The sequence below is a fragment of the Nicotiana tabacum genome, chromosome 5, assembly GCF_000715075.1.
Source record: "Nicotiana tabacum cultivar K326 chromosome 5, ASM71507v2, whole genome shotgun sequence".
NCBI lineage: Eukaryota > Viridiplantae > Streptophyta > Magnoliopsida > Solanales > Solanaceae > Nicotiana > Nicotiana tabacum.
In genome coordinates this window covers 98,172,614-98,197,865 of record NC_134084.1, presented here as the reverse complement: position 1 = coordinate 98,197,865, position 25,252 = coordinate 98,172,614, and the positions used below count along the sequence as shown (strand labels likewise).

The 25,252-nt window shown below is 38.6% G+C and overlaps 1 pseudogene; it reads right to left on the bottom strand.

The window, feature by feature from the left end:
* Nucleotides 1-710: 710 nt before the first annotated feature.
* Nucleotides 711-25,252, bottom strand: part of LOC107800293 (MADS-box transcription factor 23-like) — a 55,387-nt pseudogene continuing 30,845 nt past the window's right edge.

Below are 25,252 nucleotides of genomic sequence, written 5' to 3'. Positions count from 1 at the left end.
CAACAATAATGATTAAATTTAATCCACAATAATATGAACTCTTCGTCACTTATGTGATTAATCAAAATTCAGGATTAGACAACACATGATGATACTTAATTAAAAGAATTTATTAAAGAGAAATTATGTGCATTTTAAAAGAAGGGACGACCATAGATATAATATCCTTTTGCAGGTCTTTAATATATGATAACATCATTTAATAGGAGAATCATGATGACACTTAGAACATAATTCTAATTAGTATAATAAATCATCTAAGGTGACATAACTGTACGTGGATTGGTTTGACAAAATGGTTGCCCTTTTATCATTTGTATTTGAAATGAAACTGGGAATTCACTGATTATTAGACATAGCTTATTATTTTAATTAAAATAGAACACCAACAAACTAAATATATCAAGGGTGTCCATTGCACAACCACAAAAATGTTTGGACGGAATATAAAAAAAGAAACGAGAGATTAATATAATCCTTCCCAAGGTTGATTGGTCTGTTAATTTCAACCCTTTTCAACAAGTTGGAGCTTTAGTCATAGCTTGACAATTAACAAAAATAGTTACTAGTATTATGAAAAAGAAATACAAATTTAACTTGATGTTGCTTAGCTACATATAATTAACTAGTAATTAAGAAACAATATTAATAATGTAGAAAAGAGGGTTTTAGTTGTGATAGAGAGTTGTGTCATAAAAAAAAAATCATTACTACTCTAAGAACATTATTGGACTTTGAGAATCATTAGAAGTGCATTCAGTCTTAGGTATTTTCCTCTTCTGGCTTGTAGCAACTGATAGTCTGCATAAGAAGAAAAATATAATATTTGATTATACTTATAAAAAAATGGAGCAAGAAAAAGTTAAAGCTTACATTACCCTAAGCGCAATGAAGTGTCTGAATCTTCTTCCCCATCTGATTTGCTATCACAAACTAAGGTCGAGCTTCCACCAGAAATCTTCTTCGCTGCTTGATTATTTACAGAATAGTGATCGCAGGAACTGCGTCCAAGTTCCTCAATCTTAAACATAATAAAGGAAAGACCAAATATCAGGCCATCATCACTTATTATCAGGAAATTAAAACAATTAAATTGTAGGAGTACTACAATAACAACAACAACAACAACAACCCAGTGAAATCCCACAAGTGGAGTCTGGGGAGGGTAGTCTCAACGCAAACCTACCTCTACTCCGGAGGAGTAAAGAGGCTGTTTCCGATAGACTCTCGGCTCAAGAAAACCGGAAGAGTGGCTCAGTAATATCAGAGGAAGCAAGAAAGATATAAAGATAACATCAACGACGTAATAACCAGATATACAATAGAGAGAAAAGCAATAACAATAAGTAGTAACATGACACAGTACTACAGACACAATGGAGTAATATGAATACAACAAGAGCCACTAGCATCCTAAGACATTATATTAATGGACTAGCCTCCTACGACCTAACCTACAACCCTAAAGAAATAATATGGACACAATTGAAGCCACTAACAACCTAAGACTGAACCCATTTGATAGGTTATATGTGTATCCCCTGTTATGTTTTGATGATCTAACAAACTTACTGTTAAGAACCAGATAAGAAACCTGATACACATCCTCAAGAACTTACAGATCAAGAAGTATCCAGTTGGAGACACGGTTCAACTTCAGAGTCAAAGGAATAACAGAGGGAACAGATTGCTACCAGTTACCGAGGATACTGCAAAAGTCAACTGTCTCAGCTGTAAAGTTGCTGCCTGCACATGCTACAGTACAGAAACCGTGCAGCAGTCAACTTTATTGGGAATGCCTTTTACCTAACTTGCTTACATCATTCTAAGTGATGTCACAAATGTATAATTAACATAAGTAAGGTAAAAACAAATGACTCGAACACTTAGAGAATCCATTCAAGCACTCTCATGGTGATTGATCATCCTATAAACGATTCTCAAGTGCATCAAGAACAAAGAACAACACTGCTACAGACTAGTTCCCCATATCAAGTTATTGTATGTCCTTAGTTGAGCTGTAACTTTGTAAAAGCTCTTACTTGTAATTCCTACTTAGAATCATTGTGTAGGAAACCCTTTGTAAATCATAAACCCTTGTGTTTGCGTCTTGGCTAGAGTTAGTCGAGTTGTAAAGTCTTTGTAATAGAGTTATTACAAAGTGGCTTGTAATAGAGTGTTACAATTTAGTGAGGGATTAAGAGGTTAATTCCTAGGTTACATAGGTTGTAATCTAAAGTTGCTCAGTAGTGAAGTTGAAATCCTACAAGGGTAGGCCATGGTTTTTAATCCCGTTGAGCTGGAAAGTTTCCACATAAAATTCCTCTGTGTTCACTTATTTACTGCAGTGTGCGTGCGTTCTATTAAAACTAACAGAGAACCTGGTTCTCTATATAGTTTGGTGGACCCTTAAATTCATAATTGGTATCAGAGCAGGTTCTTTCTATCAAGTTAACACCTAGAAAGGATCCTCATGGCTGCTCCATCAAACTTCGAAGAAGGTAGTCTACTTACAGACCACCAAGGTTCAACGGCCAATATTATGGATAGTGGAAGACTAGGATGCATGACTTCATCATGGCTGAAGATTTTGAGCTATGGGATGTCATCTATGATGGACCCTCTATTCTTACCAAGACTCTTAGCGACCTAGCTGTAGTCATTCCCAAGACTTGGAAGGAATTCAATGGCGCTAATCAAAAAGCCATAGAAAAGTATTTTCGTGCAAATAAAGTTCTTGTTTGTGGAATTGGTATATAATAAGATATCGGCATGCCAATCAACAAAAGAAATCTAGGATGCTCTTTAGACAGCTCATGAAGGAACAACACAGGTCAAACAGTCAAATATTGACATGCTTACAATTGAATACGAGCTCTTTAGAATGAAGGACGATGAATCCATTCAAGATATGCATACCAATTCACCTTTATATAAATGAGCTCCACTCTCTTGGGGAAATCATTCCAAGAAACAAGCTTGTCAGAAAAATTCTCAGTGTCCTGCACAGCTCCTGGGAAAGCAAGGTGAACGTTATCACAGAGGCAAAGGACTTGCAGGCGCTGACCATAGATGAACTCGTTGGAAATTTGAAAACATATAAAATGAAGAAGAAGAAGAAGAAGAAGAAGAAGAAGAAGAAGAAGAAGAAGAAGAAGAAGAAGAAGAAGAAGAAGAAGAAGAAGAAGAAGAAGAAGAAGAAGAAGAAGGACAATGAAAGAAGACAGCCCAAAAGGGAGAAGAACCTATTCCTCAAGACAGACAACAATGATTCAAGTGATGAGGATGGTGATATGGCTTACTTGACAAGAAGATTCCAGAAAATAGTTCGCAGGAATGGAGGCATTCCAAAAAGTGGTAGTTCTAGCTAGCCAAAAAACTATAACCTCTGTCATAAATGTGGCAAGCCAGGAAACTTCATCAAGGATTGCCCTCTCCTAAAGCAAGATCAGTACAAAAATAACTCTGCCAAAGAAGCCAAGAGGAACCTGGTTCCTGATAAATGCTTCAAGAGGAAAAATATCGCGCTGACAATATTGTGAAGCAAGCTCTTGCTGCATGGGGAGACTCATCTAGTGAATCTGGAGAAGAAAATGATCATGGTGATAGTTCAATGATTGCAGTAGAAAGTGAAGCAATGAGTATGGCTCAATCTTTGCCTTGATAGCTCAGTCTGATGATGATGAAGATAACGATGATAATGAGGTAATTTTCTGGATATTCAGAGAAATTTGAGATCTTGTTCTCCTAAAGAACTCATGTCTTTGGAAAATGTGTTAATTGATGCTTATCACAGACTTATCACAGTCTTATAAATGATAAAGATTCCTTAACTATGGAATTAAGAGAAGCAGAACAGTCTAGAGATGACTTAGTAGTCGTTGTGGTTGATTTAAAGGAAACAATTGAGAACCTAAAGAAAGAGAAGGATGCCTTAGATAAAAAAATTGCAAATATAGATGAAAGAGATGATCTAATGGTTGTTGTGGTAGACCTAAAAGAGACCATTGAGTGTGTAAGAAAGGAAAATGAAGTTTTGACTGAGAGAGTTGCTAACATTGAGCATAAGAGAGACCTTAGTGGTGGCAGTGGACCTAAAGGAAACAATTGGGGAACTTAAAATGGAGAGTAGGCCTGAAAATTCTCAAAAGGAAAAAGAAGTTGCAAGTGAGGCACACATTAAGCTTGAAAGTGAGTTAAATTCAATGAAGTTTAGTCTGTGTGCTAACCTTGAGAAAAACAAACAACTTCAGGAAGAACTAGGAAGAGTGAAGAGTGATCTTAAAAAATCACTTAAGTGGACCTAGTCCTCTGATTCTATCACTGCCATGTAACCAACAATGGGGGAAACAGACAAGAAATCGGGTTTCAAAGGGAAAAGACTCCCTACAACCCTCATAGCAAATACATACTATACCTGACAATTGGTCATGTACTCATTGTGACAATATTGGGTAATTTAAAGAAAATTGTAAGGCCAGATTTCAGTCACAACAGAAAAATAAAGTTTTTGCTGAAATAGTAACTACTGGTAGAGAACCTAGTCCTTCATATAAAAAACGCATGATGTCTGCTTAGACCAAAAGGTCCCTCATTCACTTTCCTCATTACAAGGAACCCAAACTTGTTTGTGTTCCTAAGTCTAACTCCTGATTTTCTTATACAGGGAACAGTTAAAGGGAGCAGCCTACAATGATACATGGATAGCGGCTGCTCAAAGCATATGACTTGAAGTACAAATAATTTCCTTTCATTTAAGGCCCTGCAAGGAGGGAGTGTATCCTTTGGAAATGGCAATAAAGGATACGTTCTGGGAGTCAGAAGGATTAAGAAGTCCCTCTCTCACTCAATCAAAAATGTGTACTACGTGAACGGATTGAAGTACAACTTGTTAAGTGTTTCCCAGATCTGTGACAAGGGAAACAAGGTGGAATTTGTGTCAAAAATATGTACAGTCATAAACCTAGTGACTGGTGAGGTGGTGCTAATGGCAAAAAGATACAAAAATATCTATGTTGCTGATTTTAAGTCTCTGCAGAATGGTGATCTCAGTTGTCTAAGTGATGTTGATGATGATGCTGAATTATGGCACACGAGGCTGGGTCATGCAAGCTTCACGTTGTTGAACAAATTGGTCAGGAAGGACCTGGTTCGTGGTCTGCCCATGTTAAGCTTCAAGGATCAAAACGTGTGTGATGCATGTGTAAAAAAAAAGCACGTCAGATCCTCATTCAAGACCAAAAAGGAAGTCAGTACCTCAAGGCCACTTGATCTTCTTCACATGGATCTATGCGGACATATAAGGGTGCCAAGTAGAGGAGGAAAGAAATACATCTTCGTTATAGTTGACGATCACTCCAGATTCACCTGGACCTTGTTTCTCAAAACCAAGGATGAAACTTTTGAAGTGTTTGTTGCCTTCATCAGAAAGATTCAAGTGAAGATGGGTATTAATGTAGCTTGCATCAGGTCTGATCATAGGACAGAGTTCGAAAATGCCAAATTTGATGAGTTCTGTACTGAAAATGGTATTACTCACAATTTTTCAGCTCCAAGAACACCCCAATAAAATGATATTATGGAGAGAAAGAATATAACTTTTGAAGACATGGCAAGGACAATGTTGATTGACAGTGGGATTACAAAGTATTTCTGGGCAGAAGCTGTCAACACAGCGCATGATCAGGTCCCTTCTGAACAAGACTCCATATGAACTACTGAAGGGAACGAAGCCCAAGCTGACACATCTGAGGACTTTTCGGTGTAAATGCTTTGTCCTCAACAATGGATAGGAATCTCTTGGAAAACTCGATGCCAAAAGTGATGAAGGAATCTTTCTGGGATACTCATCTCAAAGCAAACTTACAAAGTATACAACAAAAGGACTCAATATGTTGAAGAGAGCATACAGGTGATCTTTGATGAATCTCACCTCTCCTGTGAGAAGGACAGACGTGTTGACCAAGATGGAGAACCTTTATCTTTTCCAAGTGAAGTTATTGACATGGAAAATGGAAAGGCAGACATGATGAGTCATGTCAAGGAATCCAGTGAAGATGATACAAATACATCTCCATCCATTGGAGAGGAACCTGGTCCTACGATCACAACAACTGAAGCTGAAAACAGAGTTATTGATACGGTCCAAGGTACTCTATTTGCTGAAACAAGAAGCGGCCAAGAACCTCAGTCAATCATACCTGGGTCTTCTACCAATGAGATTCAGGTACCAAATTGGAAGCATAGAAGTTTACACCCCCTTGATAACATAATCACTCCTCTCGACTCAGGAATTCAAACCAGGTCAAAAGAAAAAAATACATTTGCCTTCTCAGCCTTCCTTTCTCAAATAGAGCCCAAAAATATCAAAGAATCATTAAATATGCAGACTGGATCAATGCCATGCAAGAGGAGTTGAATCAATTTTAAAGGAACAAAGTATAGCACCTGGTTCCTCAACCTGCAGATCGAACTGTTATAGGAAACATGTGGGTATTCAGGAACAAGCTTGATGAGTTTGGAAACACAACAAGAAACAAGACAAGGCTTGTAGTTCAAGGCTACAATCAGGAAGAATGGATTGACTATGATAAAACTTTTACCCAGTCGCTCGAATGGAGGCTATCAAAATTCTTATTTCCTTTGCATCACATATGGAATTCACATTGTTCCAAATGAATGTCAAAAGTGCATTTCTGAATGGCTTCCTAAAAGAAGAAGTTTATGTCAAGCAACCACCTGGATTTGAGAATCACGAGCATCCTGAGCATGTGTTCAAACTGGACAAGGCACTGTATGGGTTAAAGCAGGCTCCCTGGTCTTGGTATGAAAGGTTGTCAAAATTCCTTCTAGAAAATGGATTCATAATAGGGAAAATTGACAACACCCTTTTTCTAAAGAAACGGGGGAGGAACCTGCTCATTGTACAAGTATATGTTGATGATATCATTTTTGGAGCCATAATTGACGCTCTTTGTGAAGAATTTGCAAAACTCATGGGTAGTGAGTTCGAGATGAGTATGATGAAAGATTTACATTTCTTCCTAGGACTTCAAGTAAAGCAATCTCAAAAGAGAACATTGATAAGTCATGAGCAGAAATACATCAAGGAGTTGTTGGAAAGGTTTGACCTGGAAGCATCAAAAGTTATTGACACTCATATTTCCAAAGCTACTTGTCTAGACATGGATGAACCTGGTTCCCCTGTAAATCAGACCATGTATAAAGGGATCATAGGGTCACTCATGTATCTCACTACAAACAGACCAAACATTGTGTTCATCGTGGGTCTCTGTGCAACATTTCAATCCAATCCAAAGGAATCTCATCTTAAGGTTTCCAAGAAAATATTGAGATATCTCAAAGGAACACAGGACCTGGTTCTCTACTATCCCTCAGGAGACAACTTTGATCTTGTTGGGTATGTTGATACTGATTATGCAGGATATCTGGTGGACAGGAAAAACACGTCTGGAATGGCACATTTTCTGGGTTCTTGTCTAATCTCAGGGGGTACAAGGAAGCAAAACTCGGTGGCACTCTCAACTGCAAAAGCGGAATATGTAGCAGTTGCTTCTTGATGTGCTCAATTACTATGGATCAAGCAGCAATTGGAAGACTTTGGAGTGTTCTCTAACTGTGTGTCCCTCCTGTGTGACAATACAAGTACACTCAATATGGCCAAAAATCCAGTCCAACATAAGAGAACCAAACACGTTGATGTGCGTCATCACTTCCTCAGAGACAATGTTGAAAAATGGCTCATTTGTATGAAATTTTGTAGCACAGAAGATTAGATTGCTGATATATTCACCAAGGCCTTAAGCAGAGAACATTATAAAAAAAATCGCCTGGCACTGCAATTGATAAAACCTAACTAAGAACCTGGTCCCTCGATGATTGGCTATGAAAAAAATGTCCAGGTAAAATTAGCTAAAAAGTATTTTCTGGCAAAGTCTAACTCATCTTTATACCATTACAGGTAGACACACATGACTATTACAAATAAATAAGCAGTTGATACAGTGCACGTTGGGAAAAAGGGCAAAGCTTACATATGGAAGATTAGTCAGGAAACCTGGTTCTCCTGACACATGTTAGTAGTTTCTCTGTTCTCTCATGCACAATTTTGAACGGTTAAAATAAGTGCCACATCATCAGTGTGTCCGTTTCTTTTCCTTGAGCCTTGTGAACCCAAACGTCTCACCCATTGGTAATCGACCCGACTCCCAAAACTGCCGCCCTTTCTAACCGGTCCCTCATCCTTCTTAAATACATCTATCACTGTCATAACTATTCACATCAAACATCAAACTTTTCCTTCTTCTTCTCTCTTCAAACTACCAAATCCCTTCTCTTTTTCTCATCATGGCAGAAAATCATGCAACCTCGAGTGTTCCAAGCAACACCCCATTGAGTCTTCACCAGTTAAAACACCGATGTCAGACTCCTCGCTTAACACCACTACTTGCCAAAACCCTAGGACAGAGTCACCCCCACACTCAGTCTCCTCACCTACCCAATCGAGTTCTTGTTCTCATAGAAGTCACAAAATCTTGACTCCTAAAAGATTTGTGGCTACGAGCTCTCCTCCTGCCTCTCTGGAAATGATAGGTGAAAAGGGTACAGTTGAAGAAGAGGAAAATCAAGAAATCTCCAATCTCCCTGTGGACAAAGGCTCAAATATTGACCAAACTACTGATTCTAAGGATGCTGACTCAACAAAGATAGTTCCTAATCTTGAGTCCACAGGTAACACTCCTTTTACTCCTGTGTTATCCATGGATTTACAAGATAAAGAAGCAATAGAAAACATGTTATCTATAGAAAATGAAGGGGTTATTATCTAAGGAGGTGAGGATGGGTCTGACACTCAGAGGGAATAGTCCAAGACAGCAGTAGAAGGTAGAGAGCTTATACCTATTAAACCATCAGCACAAGACAGTACTACTAGGGAACCTGCTGGAGGACCAAATCCCTCTTCGGAGGATCCAACTCAGGGGTTCTCTCAAGAACCCCAGGTCAGTACTGACCCTACTCCCTCCCATCATTTCTATAATGAGCCTCTCTGTGTGGTTGTGCCTAAGATGAGATCTGTGTCTTAAGAACAAAAAGGGGATAGTGAATAGGATTCTGATAATTTGCAGATTGCCTGCCTAACTAGGCATAGATCAATTGTTACTAAAGATCCAACTACTAAACGACCTAATACAATGTTGCAGATAAAGGAGCCTCTTGAGTATGCTCTTAATAATAGCCAAGTTAAATCAATGAGAAGAAAATTGATGAAAGATGGGAAGTTTGTGAGTGAAAACACAGTGCTTGTTATTTTTATTCATTTGGACTTTCTAAGAATTGCCACAGGTTGTGAAGAATAAGAGGAACATGGTTCCTTAACTAAAAAGCGATCACAGAAGCATGGTCTCCCCAAGCCTAAAAGGGGATCTTCTGTGAATGCCGAAAATTTGAACAAAGTTGACGGTGTTGTCTCTAGTGAAAATGTAGTGAAAGAATCTGGTGATAAGTTGGTGGAAGAGCTTGGTGCCAAGGTTATGGAAGCATTGGGTGGAAAGTCTGTGAAGTTTGATGAAAAGGGAAAGAATGTTTGCAAGATTGCTAAAAGAAAAGTTGAACCAGGTTCCTCCAAGAAGGCCAAAATTGGTGATTCCCAAAGTGTTGGGAAAGAGAAATTGAGGAATCAAAAATTGCTATGCGGCTGCACATTTGCCCCTGACATTTTGGAGGAGGATGGAATGCGACAATTGGTTGAAATTTGTGAGTTTCAACTGTGGACACATTTGTTCACAAGTGATGCTCCAAAAGTGTATGAGGAGGAAGTACAATGTTTCTATGCCGACTTCTTCAAAGTTGAGGATGATCACATTAGCGCACTAGTCAATGGAGTTGATATGGTAATGGAATCTACCTTGTTGGGGTCTATTCTGGGTGTGCTTGCTGAAGGGTTGTCTACTGTTCGGGGAACTTGTTCTCAAAACTTTAGAAACGAAACTGCAGAAACGCTATCCTGAAAAATAGAGCAGTACAGTAGGGGGAACGAGTACAGGAGAAGGCTCTCCTTCCAGTGTTCCAATTGCTTTTTGAGATGCTGAACAAGGTCTTGCTCCTGCATGCTGAGAGAAGATCCATTACTTCTCGTGCATACATGTTCCTCATGGAAGCACTGGACGACTAACTACTATCAATTTGCCTGGGATCATGATAGAGCACATGCAAAAATTTGCAGATTTTAAAGATGGTAATCATGGGCTGCCTTATGGGTTCCTTCTCACCAAGGTTTTTTAGTACTTCAAGGTTACTCTGGGACAAGATAAAGTAGGCACCAAGAAGCAAACCTTCTCCAAGTCCACTCTCGAAGAATGTGAGTGCATTGATAGGAATGGAGGAGTTGGAAGCACTTCTACCATTTTTCAGTTGATCAACGCTCAGAACAGTGCCACTACTGAGATAAGGCAGTTGAAAGCAAGGAATGCTATTCTTGAGAGTCAGTTAAGTCAGCTTGAGGAGGCACCCGGTTCCAGTATCTCTCAAAGTGAAGAGGTTGCCCGTCTGACCAAGGAGAATGCTGAGCTCAAGAAATAGGTGGAGGACCTGAAAGAGAAATTGCTCAATAAGCAAATGTCGGCAAATGCTCGAATGGATCTCGTCCTCCAAACCCTTGCATCTGCCTCTAAGCTCTCTCCTTCCAGTGCTCCCTAGACAGTGTCCCCTCAGTGTCCAGTCTTAAGTGTTGGTTTCTTATTATTAGTTTCTGATGATGTTTGTTAGTAACATTGAATCTGCTCCCTGTTTTAAAAATCCAAATTGTTTAATGGAAGCTTTTTCCTTTTTGTTGTATATGCCTTGTCTTTATGTTATGTGCAAATAAGTGGCATGAGTTAACTCAAGCTAGACTTCTTTTTGCTAAAAACCTGTTGCTGATCTTTTTATGATGCCAAAAGGGGGGAAAATAATTTTGGGGGAACAGGATGGGAAACAGATTCAGTGGGAATACATGTCACTTTGGTTCTTAGAGGGAACTTGAATTATAAGTTTGTCATCATCAAAAGGGGGGAAATTGATAGGTTATATGTGTATCCCCTGTTATGTTTTGATGATCTAAGTAACTTACTGTTAAGAACCAGTTAAGGAACCTAATATACATCCTCAAGAACTTAAAGATCAATAAGTCTCCAGTTGGAGATACGGTTCAACTCTTCAGAGTCAAAGGAACAACAAAGAGAACCGATAGCTACCAGTTCCCGAGGATACTGCGCAAGTCAACTGTCCCAGCTGTAAAGTTATTGCTTGCACACGCTACAATACAGAAACAGTACAACAGTCAACTTTATTAGGAATGTCTTTTACCTAACTTGCTTACATCATTCTAAGTGATGTCACAAATGTATAATTAACATCAAGTAAGGTAAAAACAAATGACTCGAACACTTAGAGAATCCATTCAAACACTCTCACAGTGATTGATCATCCTGCAAACGATTCTCAAGTGCATCAAGAACAAAGAACAACACTGCTATGGACCAGTTCCCCATATCAAGTTATTGTATGTCCTTAGTTGAGTTGTAACTTTGTAAAAGCTCTTACTTGTAATTCCTACTTAGCTTACTTAGAAGCATTGTGTAGGAAATCCTTTGTAAATCATAAACCCTTGTGTTTCTGTCTTGACTAGAGTTAGTCGAGTTATAAAGTCTTTGTAAAAGAGTTATTACAAAGTGGCTTGTAATAGAGTATTACAAGTTAGTGAGGGATTAAGAGGTTAATTCCTAGGTTACATAGGTTGTAATCTAAGTTGCTCAGTAATGAAGTTGAAATCCTACAAGGGTAGGTCGTGGTTTTTAATCCCGTTGAGCTGGGAATTTTCCACGTAAAATTCCTTTGTGTTCACTTACTTACTGCAGTGTGCGTACGTTCTGTGGAAACTAATAGAGAACCTGGTTCTTTATATAGTTTGATGGACCCTTAAATTCTATCACCATGCTAGCCTCCTACTTCCTAACCTACAACCTTATTAATGCTCGCTCTCCACAACTTTCGATCAAGGGCCATGTCCTTCTGTCACGACCCGGATTTCCCACCTTCGGGAGTCGTGATGGCGCCTACTCGTAGAAGCTAGGCAAGCCACTAAACATAGAAAATTTCTAACTCTTTCATTTTAAACCCTTTTTAACAATCTGAATTAACAGGTATCCAACATTTAGATATTAACGATAAATGAAATCAAGCGGAAGACTTAATCTAATATAATAACCAAGACCAGTACGATAATGACAACACACATCTCTACCCGAATCCCTAATTTTCTACCCTTAATCACATTATTTAGGCCTAGAAATCAAATGGGTGTTAATGGAAATTGAAGAAAATGAGTCTAAGATTACATACCTATGAATTGGTGGTGAAATCCCCTTTCAAAAATCGCCCAATTTGGAGTTGAAGAGAAGAAGTTATGAAATTTTGGATAAATCCCGTTTTTGGTTCTGTTTTAAAATCATTGGACAGGCCTTCATCGCATTCGCGATGAAGCCAGCTTAAGTGACCTTTGCGTTCGCGCTAAATGGCTCGCGTTCGCGGAGCTTCAGCTCTCAGAGCCTTCGCGTTCACGTCTAGGTGGTCGCGTTCGCGTAGGGTATAGTACCTTCCCCCTGCCTAGGCTCATAAGCCATCGCGTTCGCGTATGCTGGGTCGCGTTCGCGAAGGGTATCCCCCCCTTAGCCTGACATTCGCGTCACCAGTTTCGCATTCACGAAGAAGAAATTTGGCAATTGGGAGATTTTCCTTACGCGTTCGCGAGTGTGCCCACGCGAACACGAAGAGAAAAATCCCCGAGCACTGAACAGGAAAAAAACCTGCAACTTTTACGAGTTCCAAAAAACCTTCCGAAACACACCGAGCCCCCGGGGCTCCAAACTAAACATACGTACTAACTCAAAAATATCATATGAACTTATCCGCGCGATCAAATTGCCAAATTAACCCCTTAACAACGAATTAAACCTCAAAATCAATGAAGTATTTCAAAACTTCTTAAAACATCAAATTTTGCATTTAAGGTGCGAATCACGTCAAACGGATTCCGTTTCTTACCAAACTTCACAGGATTATCTTAAATCACATATAAGACCTGTACCGGGTGTCGGAACCAAAATACAGGCCTGATACCAACATGTTCTAATCAAAATTCATTTCCAAATCCTTTAAAAAATTTCAGAAAATAATTTTCTTTAAAAATTCATTTCTCGGCCTTGGGACCTCGGAATTCAATTCCGAGCATACGCCCAAGTCCCATATTTTACTATGGATCCTTCGGGACTGTCAAATCACGGGTCCGGGTCTGGGTCTGTTTACCCAAAAGGTTGACCGAAGTCAAATTAATTTATTTAATAGTCAAAATTTATTATTTTTCACAGATTTTCACATATAAGCTTCCCGGCTACACGCCCAGACTACGCACGTAAATCGAGATGATTCTAAAAGAGATATTTAAGGCCTCGGAATACAGAATTTAATTTAAAAACAAGTGAGGTTATCACATTCTCCACCTCTAAAACAATCGTTCGTCCTCGAACGGACAGAAGAAGGAAGTACCTAAGTCGGGGAAAAGATAGGGATAACAGCTCCGCATATCGGACACAAACTCCCAGGTCAATGCCTCAGCAGGCTGAACCCTCCACTGAACACGAACAGAAGGGAAGCTCTTCGATCTCAACTGACGAACCTGTCGGTCTAGAATAGCTACCGGCTCCTCCTCATAAGACAAGTCCTTGTCCAACTGGACAGTGCTGAAATCTAATACGTGGGATGGATCGCCGTGATATTTCCGAAGCATGGACACATGAAATATTGGATGTACGGCTGATAAGCTCGGCGGCAATGCAAGTCTATAAGCCACCTCTCCCACTCGATCAAGGATCTCAAACGGGCCAATGAACCTAGGGCTAAACTTGTCATTCTTCCCAAATCTCATCACGCCCTTCATAGGCGACACTCAAAGCAATACCCGCTCACCGACCATGAAAGCCAAATCTCGAACCTTGCGGTCGGCATAACTCTTTTGCCTGGACTGATCTATACGAAGCCTATCCTAAATAATCCTAACCTTGTCCAAGGCATCCTAAACCAGATCCGTACCCAACAACCGAGCCTCTCCCGGCTCAAACCATCCAACCGGAGACCGACATCGCCTACCATATAAAGCCTCATAAGGAGCCATCTGGATACTCGACTGGTAGCTGTTGTTGTAGGCAAACTCTGCTAAAGACAAAAACTGATCCCACAAGCCTCCAAAGTCAATGACACAAGCTCGGAGCATATCCTCCAAAATCTGAATGGTCCGCTCGGACTGCCCGTCCATCTGAGGATGAAACATTGTGCTCAACTCAATCCACGGGCCCAACTCTCATTTAACTGCTCTCCAGAAGCATGAGGTAAACTATGTACCTCGGTCCGAAATGATAGACACGGGCACACCATGAAGGCGAACAATCTCCAGGATATATATCTTAACTAACCTCTCAGAAGAATAGGAGATTGCCACATGAATGAAATGTGCTGATTTGGTCAGCCTATCAACAATGACCCATACTGCATCGAACTTCCTTCGAGTCTGCAGGAGTCCAACAACGAAATCCATAGTGATCCGCTCCCACTTCCACTCAGGAAGCTCAATCCTCTGAAATGAACCACTGGGCCTCTGATGCTCGTACTTAACCTACTGATAATTCTAACACCGAGTCACATATGCAACGATATCCTTCTTCATTCTCCGCTACTAATAATGTTTCCGCAAATTCTGATACATCTTTGCGGTGTCGGGATGAATAAAGTACCGGGAACTATGGGCCTCCTCTAAAATCAACTCTCAGAGTCCATCCACATTAGGCACACAAACTCGACCCTGCAATCTCAAAACTCCATCATCACCTAAGGTAACCTGCTTGGCACCTCCGTGCTGCACCGTGTCTCTAAGGACACACAAATGGGGATCATCATACTGCCGATCATGGATACGCTCCAATAATGAAGAACGAGCGACTATGCAAGCTAACACACGGCTGGGCTCAGAAACATCCAACCTCACGAACTGATTGGCCAAAGTCTGAATATCCAAAGCAAGCGGTCTCTCACTGACCGGAATATAAGCAAGGCTGCCCATACTGGCTGACTTCCTACTCAAAGCATCGGCCACCACATTGGCCTTTCCCAGATGATATAAGATGGTGATATCATAGTCTTTCAACAACTCTAACCACCTCCTCTGCCTCAAATTCAACTCCTTTTGCTTGAATAAGTACTGAAGACTCTTGTGATCCGTGAACACCTCACATGCCACGCCATACAGATAATGCCTCCAAATCTTCAATGCATGAACAATGACTGTCAACTCCAAATCATAAACTGGGTAGTTCTTCTCATGAATCTTCAACTACCGCGAAGCATAGACAATGACTTTGCCATCCTGCATCAACACTGCCCCAAGTCCAATACGAGATACATCACAATAAACTGTATAAGGCCCTGAACCTGTGGGCAAAACCAACACCGGTGTCGTAGTCAGAGCTGTCTTGAGCTTCTAAAAGCTCGCCTCACACTCGTCCGACCATCTGAATTGGGCACCCTTCTGGATCGACCTGGTCATCGGGGCTGCGATAAATGAGAACCCATCCACGAATCGATGATAGTAGCCTGCCAATCCCAAGAAACTCCGAATCTCTGTAGCTGATGCTGGTCTAGGCCAGTTCTTGACTGCCTCAATCTTCTTCAGATCAACCTGAATACCCTCTGCTGATACAATATGACCCAGGAATGCAACTGAACTCAACCAGAACTCACACTTTGAGAACTTAGCATATAATAGACTATTCTTCAAGGTTTTGTAGAACCACTCTAAGATGCTGCTCGTTCTCCTCCCGGCTGCAGGAATATATCAAAATATCATCAATGAAGACTATCACGAATGAATCCAAGTAAGGCCTGAACACTCGGTTCATGAAATCCATAAAAGTTGTTGGGGCATTTGTCAACCCAAATAAAATCACCAAGAACTCATAGTGCACGTACCGAGTGTGAAAAGCTATCTTAGGGACATCGGATGCACTAATCCTCAACTGATGGTAGCCAGATCTCAAGTCAATCTTCGAAAATACCTTAGCACCCTGAAGCTGATCAAACAAATCATTAATCCTCGGCAATGGATACTTATTCTTGATCGTAACCTTGTTCAACTGCCGGTAATCAATACATATTCTCATCGATCTGTCCTTCTTCTTAACAAACCACACTGGAGCACCCCAAGGCGAAACACTCGGCCTAGTGAAACTCTTCTCAAGCAAGTCTTGCAACTGCTCCTTCAACTCTTTCAACTCAAGCGGGGTCATACGATATGGCGGGATAGAAATAGGCTTAGTGCCCAAAGCCAAATCAATGCAAAAGTCAATATCCCTATCGGGTGGCATACCCGGAAGGTCTAAAGGGAAAACCTCGGGAAACTCACGAACAGCGAGCACAGAATCAATAGAAGGAATCTCAGCACTAGAATCACGAACATATGCCAAATAGGCCAAACACCCCTTCTCGACCATACGCCGAGCCTTCACATAAGAAATTACACTACGGGTAGAATGACTAGGAGTCCCTCTCTACTCTAAATGAGGTAAACCCGGTAATGCTAAGGTCACAGTCTTGGCATGACAGTCCAAGATAACGTAGTAAGATGATAACCAGTCCATCCCTAATATGACATCAAAATCGACCATGTCCAAAATAAGCAAATCTACACGAGTCTCAAGACCTCCAATTACAACTATACAAGAACGATGGACTCGATCTACCACAATAGAGTCACCCACCAGTGTAGACACATATACAGGGGCACTCAAGGAATCACTAGGCATGATAAGATACGGTGCAAAATAAGATGACACATAGGAGTACGTAGACCCTGGATCAAATAAAAGGGAAGCATCTCTGCCACAAACCAGAACAATACCTATGATAACTGCATCGGAAGCCTCAGTCTCAGGCCTGGCTGGAAGAGCATAACATCGGGGTTGGGCCCCACCACCCGGGACTACCTCTCTGGGATGGCCTGCAGCTGGCTGGCCTCCACCTCTAGCAGTCGGAGCTCCACCTCTAGCACCTCTACCTCCACCTCTAGCACCTCTACCCCCACCTCTAGCTGGCTGGGCAGTCTGTGGAACACCTGGTGCCTGAACCATAGTATGGGAACCCTGCTACTGCGACTGAGTACCCACCAATCTCGGATAAGCCCTCCTGATATGACCATACTCACCACACATAAAACATCCACCTGAGTGCTGCGGCTGAGGAAACTGAGACTGACCCTGGCAACCTGAATGACCACCCCGAAAACTCTGGAGCGGCAGTGCACTGATAGGAGCTGGTGGTGCACTGTAGGGCTGCTGATCAGAATGCTGCATGTGAGAACCACAGCCACCTGAAGCACCGTGAGAAACCTGAAGTGCTGACTGAAAGGGCCTAGGAGGATGGCCTCTACCATACAAATCCCTGCCTTCAAACGAGGCACCACTGAATTTGCCTGAATGACGGGGCCTCTTGTCTGACCCATGACCACCTCCCTGCGACAAAACTATCTCCACTCTCCTGGCCATATTGGCCGCCTCCTGGAAAGTAATCTCACTCCTAGTCTCCCTAGCCATCTGAAGACGAATCGGCTGAATAAGTCCATCAATGAACCTCCTCACCCTCTCTCTCGATGGGAAGTATGATAAGAGCATGTTGAGCTATGTCGATGAATCTGGTCTCATACTGGGTAACATTCATGGAACCCTGCTGGAGACGCTCAAACTGCCTTCGATAGGCCTCTCTCTGAGTGATGGGGAGAAACTTCTCCAGAAATAGCTGAGTAAACTGCTCCCAAGTCAAAGCTGGAGATCCGGCTGGTCTAGCCAAACAGAAATCCCTCCACCAAATCTTGACGGATCCAGACAAGCGAAAAGTGGCAAAATCGACCCCATTGGTCTCCACTATCCCCACGTTCCTGAGAACCTCATGACAACTGTCTAAATAATTCTAGGGATCCTCAGTAGATGCACCGCTGAAAGTAGTAGTAAAGAGCTTGGTGAACCTATCCAACCTCCACAAGGCATCGACAGATATAGCTGCTCCATCACCGGTCTAAGCTACCACACCCGACTGAACTGCTCCAACTGGCTGAATTGCTGGAGTCTGAAACTGGGGAGCTACCTGCCCCAGGGCACGAGTAGTAGGAGTATGGGCTCCTCCTCCAGCCTGAGAGACGGTTGGTTACATAGGAAGCAAGCCTGCTCGGGTGACACTCTCCATAAGGCCCACTAGACGGACCAGAGCATCCTGAAGTACTGGGGTAGCAATAAACCCCTTTGGGACCTGAGTTGGGCCCATCGGAACAGCTGGGGCCGGAACTTCATCATCAAAGTCAACCTGAGGCTCCGCTGCGGGTGCTGTTGCCCTGGGCTGAGCTCTGCCCCTACCTCGGCCTCTAGCACGGCCTCAGCCTCGCCCTCTGCCCCTCGTGGGAGCTGCTGCTGGGGGCTCGGGCTGCTGGTCAGTGGATGAGGAAGCGCGTGTTCCCCCCATCTGCGAAAGAACAGAGTAGAATTTCAATTAGCATTGAGAAACAAATCCTCACGACAGGAAAGAATAAATATGGAATGTTTCCTAACTCTGTAGCCTCTAGGGATAAATACAGACATCTCCGTACCGATCCCGCAGACTAAGGTAAGCTTGTCCGTGAATTGTGAGACCTACGTAACCTAGAGCTTTGATACCAACTTGTCACGACCCGGATTTCCCACCCTCGGGAGTCGTGATGGCGCCTACTCGTAGAAGCTAGGCAAGCCACTAAACATAGAAAATTTCTAACTCTTTCATTTTTAACCATTTTTAACAATCTGAATTAACAGGTATCCAACATTTAGATATTAACGATAAATGAAATCAAGCGGAAGACTTAATCTAATATAATAACCAAGACCAGTACGATAATGACAACACACATCTCTACCTGAATCCCTAATTTTCTACCCTTAATCACATGATTTAGGCCTAGATATCTAATGAGTGTTAATGGAAATTGAAGAAAATGAGTCTAAGATTGCATACCTATGAATTGGTGGCGAAATCCCCTTTCAAAAATCGCCCAATTTGGAGTTGAAGAGAAGAAGTTATGAAATTTTGGCTAAATCCCATTTTTGGTTCTGTTTTAAAATCAATGGACAGGCCTTCATCGCGTTCGCGATGAAGCCAGCTTAAGTGACCTTCGCGTTTGCGCTAAACGGCTCGCGTTCGCGGAGCTTCAGCTCCCAGAGCCTTCGCGTTCGCGTCCAGGTGGTCGCGTTCACGTAGGGTATAGTACCCCTCCCCCTTGCCCAAGCTCATAAGCCACCGTGTTCGCGTATGCTGGGTCGCGTTCGCGAAGGGTATCCCCCCTTAACCTCACGTTCGCGTCACTAGCTTCGCGTTCGCGAAGAAGAAATTTGGCATCTTGGAGATTTGCCTTACGCGTTCGCGAGTGTGCCCACGCGAATGCGAAGAGAAAAATCCCTGGGCACTGAACAACAAAAAAACCTGTAACTTTTATGAGTTCAAAAAAACCTTCCGAAACACACCCGAGCCCTCGGGGGCTCCAAACCAAACATACGTACTAACTCAAAAACATCATATGAACTTATCTGTGCGATCAAATCGCCAAATTAACCCCTTAAACAATGAATTAAACCTCAAAATCAATGAAATATTTCAAAACTTCTTAAAACATCAAATTTTGCATTTAAGGTCCGAATCACGTCAAACGGATTCCGTTTCTTACCAAACTTCAAAGAATTATCTTAAATCACATATAAGACCTGTATCGTGCGTCGGAACTAAAATACGGGCCCGATACCAACATGTTCTAATCAAAATTCATTTCCAAATCCTTTAAACAATTTCAAAAAATAATTTTCTTTAAAAATTCATTTCTCGGGTTTGGGACCTCGGAATTCGATTCCGGGCATACACCCAAGTTCCATATTTTCCTACGGACCCTCCGGGATCGTCAAATTACAGGTACGGGTCCGTTTACCCAAAACGTTGACCGAAGTCAAATTAATTCATTTTATAGTCAAAATTTATCATTTTCACATATTTTCACATATAAGCTTTCCGGCTACGCATTCGGACTGCGCACATAAATCGAGGTGATGCTAAAAGAGGGTTTTAAGGCCTCAGAACGTAAAATTCAATTTAAAAATAAGTGATGACCTTTTGGGTCATCACACCTTCGAAACCTACAAACGATGTAGGAGTACATGTTTGTTTAAGGTTATTTATGTTTTCATTTATGAATTTAAATAGTGTAAATAATTTTGCCGCTGTCAATGTGATTTAAACTTGCACGACGCTGCTAATAAGTTTATGCTAGTATGTTCTCTTTCTTATTATCGTTTTTTAGATTTCGTCTTTGGGAATATGAGAAATATTACACGTCTCTTTTTGTATTAGCTGTTCAGTAAATCATTTTTCATATATTTTTCTTGCAACTGATAGACTTTTTAGTCCACGGTCCAAAAATTCTCTTTGAGCAAATTTAATTTTTTATAAGAAGCTATTAAATTACAGTCTAAAAATCTACAAGTTATTGCAAACGTTAGACCATAGTCTAATGTTTTATGAGCAGACTAAAAATTATACGGATAAACACTAGATCTAATCTGACGTTGTTCGTAATTGATAATTTTCAATATATGACAACATAAGGTATTTATAGCTATAAAATTTCAGCTACGAATTTAAAAATTATGACTAATACCTAACACTAGATCTATTCATATTGAAGACTTTAATTGTTGTAGAAATATTTATGTATATGGTCCATAATAATTTTTAAATCAATTAATCATATATATATATATATATATATATATATATATATATATATATATATAAGAAGTCATTTTTAAATAAGTGCTCATATATTGAAGAATTTTGTTGGGGGGAGGGAAATGACCAAAGGCTCCAATTATATACAAGAAACATACTTAACACTACGAGAAAATAATAATAATCTTAATGAAAATGACATTTTGTAGCTACATAATCACGGATTTACAATAAATTTATGGTTTCATCACTAATTAAAAAATTTATATTTAAATAATAAGTTTTGCAATGAAAAATAAAATTTGTTGCTAATTTTTGCCCTAATATATGATGACAATAAAAAGACATGATCTTTATCAATAACATTATTATTTGTATTAACTTTATATAATTTTTTATATCTAGTTACACTAAGATATCTAAGTCCATACAAAAATTAATTATATTGTTATTCTGGTTAAATCAGTATTAGTTGTAAGTTCTAATTTTATTAAAAATATTGAATTATATCTAACTAATGTGTAAATAACTAGCTATTGAGAATTAAACAACACTAATATTATACCAATTACATTGTATAACAAATTATATATATTTATTATAGATGATAAAATACGATATGATATGGTTTTTTACTATCTTAATAATTATCATAAACCAAATTATACGCTGAGTCTAAAATTAAAATTTTAATATCATTCTTAAACATGAAAGAGATCTTGTCTCTCTTGTAAGTATTATTTGTATTTAAGAATAGCTACATATTTTCACTATTATTATTCTTATTTTTGAGTATTATTTGTATTAAAAAGAGTTACACATTTCACTATTATTAAGATTATTTTTGTAAAAAACGTTAAGAACTTAATATGAATGACATAGAGTGTATAACAAAATAAACTACTATTAAGTAATAATTTATTTTTTGGTAAATAGTAAATATCATAATTCATATTGAACAGAGTATTACTTTAAAGTTTCAAAACTAATTTAAATACGTATAGTTAAACTTAAATATATTATATACTATTAGATTTAAACAATTATGTGCTAATTACTAGTTATATTCAATTTAGATAAGTATAAAAGTTATTGATTTAATAATCTAATACTATTTTAATAATTTAATAATTATCATAAACCCAACTTAACACTAAAAATTAAGAAGCTAATATTATTGAAACATGAACATATAACAAAACTAACAATATCATATAAGATGAAAAGCTATAAAGAAAATATATTTTAGAATATCTTTATTTCATGCGAATAGCTGATTTTTTTATATTTAATGTAATATATTTATTCTTTTGTTTATATGTAATTTTCTTACTTTTATTTGAATATATGGTATTTTAATTTTTTCCTTATATATGGTATTTGTATTAAGAAGTAAAACAAAGCTTGAACCAAAAAAAAGAAGAAGTAAAACAAAGCAAGCAAAATATATATATATAAAAAAGGGACGAATTAAACATAAAACAACCAAACCAAAACCTAAATTTTTCATCTTCCTTAGCAGCCACTCTCTCTCTTCGTTTTCTTATTTGTTTCATCCACAATAGTGGGCGTTAATTTAAATCTGTGAGAAAGACAAAGAGGAGTAAGAATGTATCTCCACTGCTTCTCATTTACTTGGTTTGTCTCTTCCCAAGTAAGCTCGGGTCTCTTTATACTAGGATTTTTGAATCTCCTTACACTTACTTGGGTTTGGATTTTTAAGTTCAATTTTACGAGTTATTCCAGCAAATTGATAGATAGTGTGCCTTATTTTTTTATAAGTGGTGAGTGCAATGTTGAAGATCTGATAGGTTTTGTTCCTTACACCTAATTAACTTGGGTTTTTGCTTCAATTATTTGTTTTTGATTTATAGGGTGCTCAAGAGAAATGTGTCTTTGAGAAATTTCAATCTCTTCTAATGCCAAACTGTAAGCTTTACCTCTTTCTTTCATCTCCTTAAGTTTATGATGTTTATTTAAATGCATTTTCTTTTGTCTTCTATGTTAGAAAAAAGTTTAGAATTTTTTCACTTGATTCATGGCTAAGTATTTTATTATTCCATAATTTATTGAATTTTTTTAATTACTAACTGTACATGTATCTAAATCGATATATATTTTGATAATTCAAAATAAGTTTCTCACGAGATCATGTTATTTCATTATTTCAGTATAATGATTATGAAAAGTGCTTCATATATTCTTGGATGCATGAAGATCAAGGGTGCTATGAGGGTGGCCACATGGATCATCAAGCAAATACTTATATTCATTTAATATGAAATTTTGTACATTATTTTTGATCTCTGTTACAATTAAGCCTCACATTGGCTAGTTCTTTTCTACAAATTTTAGTTATTGTAGAAGGCTTATCTATTGCAGATGCTATTAATTGATTAGTATAAATGTGTATTTTGGAATTTATTTTTTGAAAAATTTTAAATGCCAATTTGTGCCGAATAAGTTATTATTCAAGCTTAATATGTTATTTGTTTTAATATATTATGCGCATCCACAGAATAATTGAAAATTTTTACAAAAAAATCAAATAGCTAAGAAGCAAGGGATTTGTGAGAGAAATTGTCATTATAATAAATTAAGTTTTTTGTCAAAAAGTTAAAATATAATAAAATAATATAACCACGACTTTTGTATGATTTGTAGCCATGGAACTTTTAGTCTGTAGCTAAATAAAAATATTTTTGCCACGGACTACCATATGAAAGTAGTTACATATCCAAATTTCCTGGCAAATAAATTCAAGTCTTTTGCCACGCTATAACACTTTGTGGCTATCATATAAAGATAGCTACAAATTTATTTGTCGTGGCAAGAGTATAAAATCGTTTGCTATAAATATATTTGTCGTGACAAAAGTATAAAATTATTTGCTATATATATAGCTACAATACAAAAATTTCGTAGCAATAAGTATTAATCCTTAGCCATGGACCATGTAAAGTTTGTAGCTAATTTTTAGCTACACTACATTTTGCTACGAATGCTACGGAAAAAAAATACTGTAGCTAAAATGTTTAGCCACGAAAATTTTCATCATTTACTACGCTGTGTTTTGTAGCTATAAATGCATTATGTTGTACTGATATATCAGTCGAATATAATTAAAAGAAAATGTTACATGTAAGAATCGTGGTCACGAAAATGTGGAAATAAGAAATCATTTCGAAAAAAAAAGAAGAAAAGGTTTCCTAAATAAAAGTTTACCTGTAGCCTTGATTTCTCAAGTAGCTCCAGTAGTACTTGTTCCTGAAATATAGTACATGCATGACGAAAAGCTTAATTAAACACTCCACCTTTTCTTTTCCCCCCTCTCTATTTTAAACGATCGATGATGTAATTAACGATAATTAAACATAATAACTGACTAATGATGCATATCGATTAACCTTCTTATTCTTAACAGTTAAAAGGCCTTCAGTTAGCTTATGCTCTAACTTCTGCAACTCTTCGAAGTTCATGCCTTCAAGTTCCTTCCCCATCATCCTCCTTCAAAATTAAACATTCAAAAATAAGATAATAATTTTAATTTGATGAAAGATTTATTAAGTTATATATACTAACAATGTATGAAATTTTCATGATTATCAGTATATTTTAGCTTATCATAGTAATATTTCGAGGTTGCTATTTAATCTTATCACTTATAAAAAAGCCTGAACAACCATATAAGTTGTTGACGTGTGACTATGAGGTAAAGAGGTTCAAGTCGGGAAAACTGCTTCTTGTGCAATTTAAGTTATGGTTGCGTACATAAAATGTGGTTTCGCCTCTTCTCGAAATTCGCACAAAGTGGCGTCAACTTAATTAGTGCAGGGCACCTTTTTTTATATTATTATATAGGTTTACCTATAATTATTTTCTAGTAATCTACTAGCGTACAAAATTATTTTTCGTGGTTATAATTGACTAGAAGCTAAACTCTTTATAAAAACCTAATACACTCAATAATCTTGAAGAAACATCAAAGAGCTTACCCAGTAACGTGTCGTAACTTTGCAACTTCAGCTTTCAAAGTATTTTCATCAGGCTGTAAGGAAATATATATGTCAGGGTAACGAAAAAAATCCTGACAATTATACTTGAACAATTTCATCAAAATATCCTGACAATTATACTTGAATAATTTCATCAAAAAATCCTGACAATTATACTTGAATAATAATATTAATTGTAACTTATCCATAATACCTCCTCAACATTTTCGACTGTAGCAAACTCAGAAGAATCTGGAACCTTGTCGTTGTATCTATCCACAATTTTTTTCATGCTGCATGCACAAACATGTTAACATAAGGAAATAACATTAAAATCAAAGGAAATTTTACATATTTGGGTA